Source organism: Watersipora subatra, unplaced genomic scaffold, assembly GCF_963576615.1.
Source record: "Watersipora subatra unplaced genomic scaffold, tzWatSuba1.1 SCAFFOLD_46, whole genome shotgun sequence".
In the NCBI taxonomy this organism is placed as follows: domain Eukaryota; kingdom Metazoa; phylum Bryozoa; class Gymnolaemata; order Cheilostomatida; family Watersiporidae; genus Watersipora; species Watersipora subatra.
Genome location: NW_027045310.1, coordinates 512567 through 525496, shown reverse-complemented (window position 1 = coordinate 525496; position 12930 = coordinate 512567).

Below are 12930 nucleotides of genomic sequence, written 5' to 3'. Positions count from 1 at the left end.
AATAAGCTAATTAGCTCAATTGGAGCATTTCTAGCATGTTTGGTTGAAATTGGAAATTTACATTTTTCACTTTTGTCAGACGTTTGTAATATTCTCACAATAAGCTAATTAGCTCAATTGGAGCATTTCTAGCATGTTTGGTTGAAATTGGAAATTTACATTTTTCACTTTTGTCAGACAATTGCAATATTTTCACAATATGCTAATTAGCTCAATTGGAGCATTTCTAGCATGTTTGGTTGAAATTGTAAATTTAAATTTTTCACTTTTGTCAGACAATTGCAATATCCTCACAATAAGCTAATTAGCTCAATTGGAGCATTTCTAGCATGTTTGGTTGAAATTGGAAATTTACATTTTTCACTTTTGTCAGACGTTTGTAATATTCTCACAATAAGCTAATTAGCTCAATTGGAGCATTTCTAGCATGTTTGGTTGAAATTGGAAATTTACATTTTTCACTTTTGTCAGACAATTGCAATATTCTCACAATAAGCTAATTAGCTCAATTGGAGCATTTCTAGCATGTTTGGTTGAAATTGGAAATTTACATTTTTCAGTGTTGTCAGACGTTAGTAATATTCTCACAATAAGCTAATTAGCTCAATTGGAGCATTTCTAGCATGTTTGGTTGAAATTGGAAATTTACATTTTTCAGTTTTGTCAGACGTTTGTAATATTCTCACAATAAGCTAATTAGCTCAATTGGAGCATTTCTAGCATGTTTGGTTGAAATTGGAAATTTACATTTTTCAGTTTTGTCAGACGTTTGTAATATTCTCACAATAAGCTAATTAGCTCAATTGGAGCATTTCTAGCATGTTTGGTTGAAATTGGAAATTTACATTTTTCAGTTTTGTCAGACGTTTGTAATATTCTCACAATAAGCTAATTAGCTCAATTGGAGCATTTCTAGCATGTTTGGTTGAAATTGGAAATTTACATTTTTCACTTTTGTCAGACAATTGCAATATTTTCACAATATGCTAATTAGCTCAATTGGAGCATTTCTAGCATGTTTGGTTGAAATTGTAAATTTAAATTTTTCACTTTTGTCAGACAATTGCAATATCCTCACAATAAGCTAATTAGCTCAATTGGAGCATTTCTAGCATGTTTGGTTGAAATTGGAAATTTACATTTTTCAGTTTTGTCAGACGTTTGTAATATTCTCACAATAAGCTAATTAGCTCAATTGGAGCATTTCTAGCATGTTTGGTTGAAATTGGAAATTTTCATTTTTCACTTTTGTCAGACAATTGCAATATTTTCACAATATGCTAATTAGCTCAATTGGAGCATTTCTAGCATGTTTGGTTGAAATTGTAAATTTAAATTTTTCACTTTTGTCAGACAATTGCAATATCCTCACAATAAGATAATTAGCTCAATTGGAGCATTTCTAGCATGTTTGGTTGAAATTGGAAATTTACATTTTTCACTTTTGTCAGACGTTTGTAATATTCTCACAATAAGCTAATTAGCTCAATTGGAGCATTTCTAGCATGTTTGGTTGAAATTGGAAATTTACATTTTTCACTTTTGTCAGACAATTGCAATATTCTCACAATAAGCTAATTAGCTCAATTGGAGCATTTCTAGCATGTTTGGTTGAAATTGGAAATTTACATTTTTCAGTGTTGTCAGACGTTAGTAATATTCTCACAATAAGCTAATTAGCTCAATTGGAGCATTTCTAGCATGTTTGGTTAAAAATGGAAATTTACATTTTTCACTTTTGTCAGACAATTGCAATATTCTCACAATAAGCTAATTAGCTCAATTGGAGCATTTCTAGCATGTTTGGTTGAAATTGGAAATTTACATTTTTCAGTTTGGTCAGACGTTTGTAATATTCTCACAATAAGCTAATTAGCTCAATTGGAGCATTTCTAGCATGTTTGGTTGAAATTGGAAAATTACATTTTTCAGTTTTGTCAGACGTTTTTAATATTCTCACAATAAGCTAATTAGCTCAATTGGAGCATTTCTAGCATGTTTGGTTGATATTGGAAATTTACATTTTTCACTTTTGTCAGACAATTGCAATATTCTCACAATAAGCTAATTAGCTCAATTGGAGCATTTCTAGCATGTTTGGTTGAAATTGGAAATTTACATTTTTCACTTTTGTCAGACGTTTGTAAAATTCCTACAGTAGGCTTATTTGCGCAATTTGAGCATTTCTAGCATGTTTGGTTGAAATTGGAAGTTTACATTTTTCACTTTTGTCAGACGTTTGTAATATTCTCACAATAAGCTAATTAGCTCAATTGGAGCATTTCTAGCATGTTTGGTTCAAATTGGAAATTTACATTTTTCACTTTTGTCAGACAATTGCAATATTCTCGCAATAAGCTAATTAGCTCAATTGGAGCATTTCTAGCATGTTTGGTTGAAATTGGAAATTTACATTTTTCAGTGTTGTCAGACGTTTGTAATATTCTCACAATAAGCTAATTAGCTCAATTGGAGCATTTCTAGCATGTTTGGTTAAAATTGGAAATTTACATTTTTCACTTTTGTCAGACAATTGCAATATTCTCACAATAAGCTAATTTGCTCAATTGGAGCATTTCTAGCATGTTTGGTTGAAATTGGAAATTTACATTTTTCAGTTTTGTCAGACGTTTGTAATATTCTCACAATAAGCTAATTAGCTCAATTGGAGCATTTCTAGCATGTTTGGTTGAAATTGGAAATTTACATTTTTCAGTTTTGTCAGACGTTTGTAATATTCTCACAATAAGCTAATTAGCTCAATTGGAGCATTTCTAGCATGTTTGGTTGAAATTGGAAATTTAAATTTTTCACTTTTGTCAGACAATTGCAATATTTTCACAATATGCTAAATAGCCCAATTGGAGCATTTCTAGCATGTTTGGTTGAAATTGTAAATTTAAATTTTTCACTTTTGTCAGACAATTGCAATATCCTCACAATAAGCTAATTAGCTCAATTGGAGCATTTCTAGCATGTTTGGTTGAAATTGGAAATTTACATTTTTCACTTTTGTCAGACGTTTGTAATATTCTCACAATAAGCTAATTAGCTCAATTGGAGCATTTCTAGCATGTTTGGTTGAAATTGGAAATTAACATTTTTCAGTTTTGTCAGACGTTTGTAATATTCTCACAATAAGCTAATTAGCTCAATTGGAGCATTTCTAGCATGTTTGGTTGAAATTGGAAATTTACATTTTTCACTTTTGTCAGACAATTGCAATATTTTCACAATATGCTAATTAGCTCAATTGGAGCATTTCTAGCATGTTTGGTTGAAATTGTAAATTTAAATTTTTCACTTTTGTCAGACAATTGCAATATCCTCACAATAAGCTAATTAGATCAATTGGAGCATTTCTAGCATGTTTGGTTAAAAATGGAAATTTACATTTTTCACTTTTGTCAGACAATTGCAATATTCTCACAATAAGCTAATTAGCTCAATTGGAGCATTTCTAGCATGTTTGGTTGAAATTGGAAAATTACATTTTTCAGTTTTGTCAGACGTTTTTAATATTCTCACAATAAGCTAATTAGCTCAATTGGAGCATTTCTAGCATGTTTGGTTGAAATTGGAAATTTACATTTTTCACTTTTGTCAGACAATTGCAATATTCTCACAATAAGCTAATTAGCTCAATTGGAGCATTTCTAGCATGTTTGGTTGAAATTGGAAAATTACATTTTTCAGTTTTGTCAGACGTTTTTAATATTCTCACAATAAGCTAATTAGCCCAATTGGAGCATTTCTAGCATGTTTGGTTGATATTGGAAATTTACATTTTTCACTTTTGTCAGACAATTGCAATATTCTCACAATAAGCTAATTAGCTCAATTGGAGCATTTCTAGCATGTTTGGTTGAAATTGGAAATTTACATTTTTCACTTTTGTCAGACGTTTGTAATATTCTCACAATAAGCTAATTAGCTCAATTGGAGCATTTCTAGCATGTTTGGTTGAAATTGGAAATTTACATTTTTCACTTTTGTCAGACAATTGCAATATTTTCACAATATGCTAATTAGCTCAATTGGAGCATTTCTAGCATGTTTGGTTGAAATTGTAAATTTAAATTTTTCACTTTTGTCAGACAATTGCAATATCCTCACAATAAGCTAATTAGCTCAATTGGAGCATTTCTAGCATGTTTGGTTGAAATTGGAAATTTACATTTTTCACTTTTGTCAGACGTTTGTAATATTCTCACAATAAGCTAATTAGCTCAATTGGAGCATTTCTAGCATGTTTGGTTGAAATTGGAAATTTACATTTTTCACTTTTGTCAGACAATTGCAATATTCTCACAATAAGCTAATTAGCTCAATTGGAGCATTTCTAGCATGTTTGGTTGAAATTGGAAATTTACATTTTTCAGTGTTGTCAGACGTTAGTAATATTCTCACAATAAGCTAATTAGCTCAATTGGAGCATTTCTAGCATGTTTGGTTAAAAATGGAAATTTACATTTTTCACTTTTGTCAGACAATTGCAATATTCTCACAATAAGCTAATTAGCTCAATTGGAGCATTTCTAGCATGTTTGGTTGAAATTGGAAATTTACATTTGTCAGTTTGGTCAGACGTTTGTAATATTCTCACAATAAGCTAATTAGCTCAATTGGAGCATTTCTAGCATGTTTGGTTGAAATTGGAAAATTACATTTTTCAGTTTTGTCAGACGTTTTTAATATTCTCACAATAAGCTAATTAGCTCAATTGGAGCATTTCTAGCATGTTTGGTTGATATTGGAAATTTACATTTTTCACTTTTGTCAGACAATTGCAATATTCTCACAATAAGCTAATTAGCTCAATTGGAGCATTTCTAGCATGTTTGGTTGAAATTGGAAATTTACATTTTTCACTTTTGTCAGACGTTTGTAAAATTCCTACAGTAGGCTTATTTGCGCAATTTGAGCATTTCTAGCATGTTTGGTTGAAATTGGAAGTTTACATTTTTCACTTTTGTCAGACAATTGCAATATCCTCACAATAAGCTAATTAGCTCAATTGGAGCATTTCTAGCATGTTTGGTTGAAATTGTAAATTTAAATTTTTCACTTTTGTTAGACAATTGCAATATCCTCACAATAAGCTAATTAGCTCAATTGGAGCATTTCTAGCATGTTTGGTTGAAATTGGAAATTTACATTTTTCACTTTTGTCAGACGTTTGTAATATTCTCACAATAAGCTAATTAGCTCAATTGGAGCATTTCTAGCATGTTTGGTTGAAATTGGAAATTTACATTTTTCAGTTTTGTCAGACGTTTGTAATATTCTCACAATAAGCTAATTAGCTCAATTGGAGCATTTCTAGCATGTTTGGTTGAAATTGGAAATTTACATTTTTCAGTTTTGTCAGACGTTTGTAATATTCTCACAATAAGCTAATTAGCTCAATTGGAGCATTTCTAGCATGTTTGGTTGAAATTGGAAATTTACATTTTTCACTTTTGTCAGACAATTGCAATATTTTCACAATATGCTAATTAGCTCAATTGGAGCATTTCTAGCATGTTTGGTTGAAATTGTAAATTTAAATTTTTCACTTTTGTCAGACAATTGCAATATTCTCACAATAAGCTAATTAGCTCAATTGGAGCATTTCTAGCATGTTTGGTTGAAATTGGAATTTTACATTTTTCAGTGTTGTCAGACGTTAGTAATATTCTCACAATAAGCTAATTAGCTCAATTGGAGCATTTCTAGCATGTTTGGTTGAAATTGGAAATTTACATTTTTCACTTTTGTCAGACGTTTGTAATATTCTCACAATAAGCTAATTAGCTCAATTGGAGCATTTCTAGCATGTTTGGTTGAAATTGGAAATTTACATTTTTCAGTTTTGTCAGACGTTTTTAATATTCTCACAATAAGCTAATTAGCTCAATTGGAGCATTTCTAGCATGTTTGGTTGAAATTGGAAATTTACATTTTTCACTTTTGTCAGACAATTGCAATATTTTCACAATATGCTAATTAGCTCAATTGGAGCATTTCTAGCATGTTTGGTTGAAATTGTAAATTTAAATTTTTCACTTTTGTCAGACAATTGCAATATCCTCACAATAAGCTAATTAGCTCAATTGGAGCATTTCTAGCATGTTTGGTTGAAATTGGAAATTTACATTTTTCACTTTTGTCAGACGTTTGTAATATTCTCACAATAAGCTAATTAGCTCAATTGGAGCATTTCTAGCATGTTTGGTTGAAATTGGAAATTTACATTTTTCACTTTTGTCAGACAATTGCAATATTTTCACAATATGCTAATTAGCTCAATTGGAGCATTTCTAGCATGTTTGGTTGAAATTGTAAATTTAAATTTTTCACTTTTGTCAGACGTTTGTAATATTCTCACAATAAGCTAATTAGCTCAATTGGAGCATTTCTAGCATGTTTGGTTGAAATTGGAAATTTACATTTTTCACTTTTGTCAGACAATTGCAATATTTTCACAATATGCTAATTAGCTCAATTGGAGCATTTCTAGCATGTTTGGTTGAAATTGTAAATTTAAATTTTTCACTTTTGTCAGACAATTGCAATATTCTCACAATAAGCTAATTAGCTCAATTGGAGCATTTCTAGCATGTTTGGTTGAAATTGGAAATTTACATTTTTCACTTTTGTCAGACGTTTGTAATATTCTCACAATAAGCTAATTAGCTCAATTGGAGCATTTCTAGCATGTTTGGTTGAAATTGGAAATTTACATTTTTCACTTTTGTCAGACAATTGCAATATTCTCACAATAAGCTAATTAGCTCAATTGGAGCATTTCTAGCATGTTTGGTTGAAATTGGAAATTTACATTTTTCAGTGTTGTCAGACGTTAGTAATATTCTCACAATAAGCTAATTAGCTCAATTGGAGCATTTCTAGCATGTTTGGTTAAAAATGGAAATTTACATTTTTCACTTTTGTCAGACAATTGCAATATTCTCACAATAAGCTAATTAGCTCAATTGGAGCATTTCTAGCATGTTTGGTTGAAATTGGAAATTTACATTTTTCAGTTTGGTCAGACGTTTGTAATATTCTCACAATAAGCTAATTAGCTCAATTGGAGCATTTCTAGCATGTTTGGTTGAAATTGGAAAATTACATTTTTCAGTTTTGTCAGACGTTTTTAATATTCTCACAATAAGCTAATTAGCTCAATTGGAGCATTTCTAGCATGTTTGGTTGATATTGGAAATTTACATTTTTCACTTTTGTCAGACAATTGCAATATTCTCACAATAAGCTAATTAGCTCAATTGGAGCATTTCTAGCATGTTTGGTTGAAATTGGAAATTTACATTTTTCACTTTTGTCAGACGTTTGTAATATTCTCACAATAAGCTAATTAGCTCAATTGGAGCATTTCTAGCATGTTTGGTTGAAATTGGAAATTTACATTTTTCACTTTTGTCAGACAATTGCAATATTTTCACAATATGCTAATTAGCTCAATTGGAGCATTTCTAGCATGTTTGGTTGAAATTGTAAATTTAAATTTTTCACTTTTGTCAGACAATTGCAATATCCTCACAATAAGCTAATTAGCTCAATTGGAGCATTTCTAGCATGTTTGGTTGAAATTGGAAATTTACATTTTTCACTTTTGTCAGACGTTTGTAATATTCTCACAATAAGCTAATTAGCTCAATTGGAGCATTTCTAGCATGTTTGGTTGAAATTGGAAATTTACATTTTTCACTTTTGTCAGACAATTGCAATATTCTCACAATAAGCTAATTAGCTCAATTGGAGCATTTCTAGCATGTTTGGTTGAAATTGGAAATTTACATTTTTCAGTGTTGTCAGACGTTAGTAATATTCTCACAATAAGCTAATTAGCTCAATTGGAGCATTTCTAGCATGTTTGGTTGAAATTGTAAATTTAAATTTTTCACTTTTGTCAGACAATTGCAATATCCTCACAATAAGCTAATTAGCTCAATTGGAGCATTTCTAGCATGTTTGGTTGAAATTGGAAATTTACATTTTTCACTTTTGTCAGACGTTTGTAATATTCTCACAATAAGCTAATTAGCTCAATTGGAGCATTTCTAGCATGTTTGGTTGAAATTGGAAATTTACATTTTTCACTTTTGTCAGACAATTGCAATATTCTCACAATAAGCTAATTAGCTCAATTGGAGCATTTCTAGCATGTTTGGTTGAAATTGGAAATTTACATTTTTCAGTGTTGTCAGACGTTAGTAATATTCTCACCATAAGCTAATTAGCTCAATTGGAGCATTTCTAGCATGTTTGGTTAAAAATGGAAATTTACATTTTTCACTTTTGTCAGACAATTGCAATATTCTCACAATAAGCTAATTAGCTCAATTGGAGCATTTCTAGCATGTTTGGTTGAAATTGGAAAATTACATTTTTCAGTTTTGTCAGACGTTTTTAATATTCTCACAATAAGCTAATTAGCCCAATTGGAGCATTTCTAGCATGTTTGGTTGATATTGGAAATTTACATTTTTCACTTTTGTCAGACAATTGCAATATTCTCACAATAAGCTAATTAGCTCAATTGGAGCATTTCTAGCATGTTTGGTTGAAATTGGAAATTTACATTTTTCACTTTTGTCAGACGTTTGTAATATTCTCACAATAAGCTAATTAGCTCAATTGGAGCATTTCTAGCATGTTTGGTTGAAATTGGAAATTTACATTTTTCACTTTTGTCAGACAATTGCAATATTTTCACAATATGCTAATTAGCTCAATTGGAGCATTTCTAGCATGTTTGGTTGAAATTGTAAATTTAAATTTTTCACTTTTGTCAGACAATTGCAATATCCTCACAATAAGCTAATTAGCTCAATTGGAGCATTTCTAGCATGTTTGGTTGAAATTGGAAATTTACATTTTTCACTTTTGTCAGACGTTTGTAATATTCTCACAATAAGCTAATTAGCTCAATTGGAGCATTTCTAGCATGTTTGGTTGAAATTGGAAATTTACATTTTTCACTTTTGTCAGACAATTGCAATATTCTCACAATAAGCTAATTAGCTCAATTGGAGCATTTCTAGCATGTTTGGTTGAAATTGGAAATTTACATTTTTCAGTGTTGTCAGACGTTAGTAATATTCTCACAATAAGCTAATTAGCTCAATTGGAGCATTTCTAGCATGTTTGGTTAAAAATGGAAATTTACATTTTTCACTTTTGTCAGACAATTGCAATATTCTCACAATAAGCTAATTAGCTCAATTGGAGCATTTCTAGCATGTTTGGTTGAAATTGGAAATTTACATTTGTCAGTTTGGTCAGACGTTTGTAATATTCTCACAATAAGCTAATTAGCTCAATTGGAGCATTTCTAGCATGTTTGGTTGAAATTGGAAAATTACATTTTTCAGTTTTGTCAGACGTTTTTAATATTCTCACAATAAGCTAATTAGCTCAATTGGAGCATTTCTAGCATGTTTGGTTGATATTGGAAATTTACATTTTTCACTTTTGTCAGACAATTGCAATATTCTCACAATAAGCTAATTAGCTCAATTGGAGCATTTCTAGCATGTTTGGTTGAAATTGGAAATTTACATTTTTCACTTTTGTCAGACGTTTGTAAATTTCCTACAGTAGGCTTATTTGCGCAATTTGAGCATTTCTAGCATGTTTGGTTGAAATTGGAAGTTTACATTTTTCACTTTTGTCAGACAATTGCAATATCCTCACAATAAGCTAATTAGCTCAATTGGAGCATTTCTAGCATGTTTGGTTGAAATTGTAAATTTAAATTTTTCACTTTTGTCAGACAATTGCAATATCCTCACAATAAGCTAATTAGCTCAATTGGAGCATTTCTAGCATGTTTGGTTGAAATTGGAAATTTACATTTTTCACTTTTGTCAGACGTTTGTAATATTCTCACAATAAGCTAATTAGCTCAATTGGAGCATTTCTAGCATGTTTGGTTGAAATTGGAAATTTACATTTTTCAGTTTTGTCAGACGTTTGTAATATTCTCACAATAAGCTAATTAGCTCAATTGGAGCATTTCTAGCATGTTTGGTTGAAATTGGAAATTTACATTTTTCAGTTTTGTCAGACGTTTGTAATATTCTCACAATAAGCTAATTAGCTCAATTGGAGCATTTCTAGCATGTTTGGTTGAAATTGGAAATTTACATTTTTCACTTTTGTCAGACAATTGCAATATTTTCACAATATGCTAATTAGCTCAATTGGAGCATTTCTAGCATGTTTGGTTGAAATTGTAAATTTAAATTTTTCACTTTTGTCAGACAATTGCAATATTCTCACAATAAGCTAATTAGCTCAATTGGAGCATTTCTAGCATGTTTGGTTGAAATTGGAATTTTACATTTTTCAGTGTTGTCAGACGTTAGTAATATTCCCACAATAAGCTAATTAGCTCAATTGGAGCATTTCTAGCATGTTTGGTTGAAATTGGAAATTTACATTTTTCACTTTTGTCAGACGTTTGTAATATTCTCACAATAAGCTAATTAGCTCAATTGGAGCATTTCTAGCATGTTTGGTTGAAATTGGAAATTTACATTTTTCAGTTTTGTCAGACGTTTTTAATATTCTCACAATAAGCTAATTAGCTCAATTGGAGCATTTCTAGCATGTTTGGTTGAAATTGGAAATTTACATTTTTCACTTTTGTCAGACAATTGCAATATTTTCACAATATGCTAATTAGCTCAATTGGAGCATTTCTAGCATGTTTGGTTGAAATTGTAAATTTAAATTTTTCACTTTTGTCAGACAATTGCAATATCCTCACAATAAGCTAATTAGCTCAATTGGAGCATTTCTAGCATGTTTGGTTGAAATTGGAAATTTACATTTTTCACTTTTGTCAGACGTTTGTAATATTCTCACAATAAGCTAATTAGCTCAATTGGAGCATTTCTAGCATGTTTGGTTGAAATTGGAAATTTACATTTTTCACTTTTGTCAGACAATTGCAATATTTTCACAATATGCTAATTAGCTCAATTGGAGCATTTCTAGCATGTTTGGTTGAAATTGTAAATTTAAAATTTTCACTTTTGTCAGACGTTTGTAATATTCTCACAATAAGCTAATTAGCTCAATTGGAGCATTTCTAGCATGTTTGGTTGAAATTGGAAATTTACATTTTTCACTTTTGTCAGACAATTGCAATATTTTCACAATATGCTAATTAGCTCAATTGGAGCATTTCTAGCATGTTTGGTTGAAATTGTAAATTTAAATTTTTCACTTTTGTCAGACAATTGCAATATTCTCACAATAAGCTAATTAGCTCAATTGGAGCATTTCTAGCATGTTTGGTTGAAATTGGAAATTTACATTTTTCAGTTTGGTCAGACGTTTGTAATATTCTCACAATAAGCTAATTAGCTCAATTGGAGCATTTCTAGCATGTTTGGTTGAAATTGGAAAATTACATTTTTCAGTTTTGTCAGACGTTTGTAATATTCTCACAATAAGCTAATTAGCTCAATTGGAGCATTTCTAGCATGTTTGGTTGATATTGGAAATTTACATTTTTCACTTTTGTCAGACAATTGCAATATTCTCACAATAAGCTAATTAGCTCAATTGGAGCATTTCTAGCATGTTTGGTTGAAATTGGAAATTTACATTTTTCACTTTTGTCAGACGTTTGTAATATTCTCACAATAAGCTAATTAGCTCAATTGGAGCATTTCTAGCATGTTTGGTTGAAATTGGAAATTTACATTTTTCACTTTTGTCAGACAATTGCAATATTTTCACAATATGCTAATTAGCTCAATTGGAGCATTTCTAGCATGTTTGGTTGAAATTGTAAATTTAAATTTTTCACTTTTGTCAGACAATTGCAATATCCTCACAATAAGCTAATTAGCTCAATTGGAGCATTTCTAGCATGTTTGGTTGAAATTGGAAATTTACATTTTTCACTTTTGTCAGACGTTTGTAATATTCTCACAATAAGCTAATTAGCTCAATTGGAGCATTTCTAGCATGTTTGGTTGAAATTGGAAATTTACATTTTTCACTTTTGTCAGACAATTGCAATATTCTCACAATAAGCTAATTAGCTCAATTGGAGCATTTCTAGCATGTTTGGTTGAAATTGGAAATTTACATTTTTCAGTGTTGTCAGACGTTAGTAATATTCTCACAATAAGCTAATTAGCTCAATTGGAGCATTTCTAGCATGTTTGGTTGAAATTGGAAATTTACATTTTTCAGTTTTGTCAGACGTTTGTAATATTCTCACAATAAGCTAATTAGCTCAATTGGAGCATTTCTAGCATGTTTGGTTGAAATTGGAAATTTACATTTTTCAGTTTTGTCAGACGTTTGTAATATTCTCACAATAAGCTAATTAGCTCAATTGGAGCATTTCTAGCATGTTTGGTTGAAATTGGAAATTTACATTTTTCAGTTTTGTCAGACGTTTGTAATATTCTCACAATAAGCTAATTAGCTCAATTGGAGCATTTCTAGCATGTTTGGTTGAAATTGGAAATTTACATTTTTCACTTTTGTCAGACAATTGCAATATTTTCACAATATGCTAATTAGCTCAATTGGAGCATTTCTAGCATGTTTGGTTGAAATTGTAAATTTAAATTTTTCACTTTTGTCAGACAATTGCAATATCCTCACAATAAGCTAATTAGCTCATTTGGAGCATTTCTAGCATGTTTGGTTGAAATTGGAAATTTACATTTTTCAGTTTTGTCAGACGTTTGTAATATTCTCACAATAAGCTAATTAGCTCAATTGGAGCATTTCTAGCATGTTTGGTTGAAATTGTAAATTTACATTTTTCACTTTTGTCAGACAATTGCAATATTCTCACAATAAGCTAATTAGCTCAATTGGAGCATTTCTAGCATGTTTGGTTGAAATTGGAAATTTACATTTTTCACTTTTGTCAGACGTTTGTAAAAT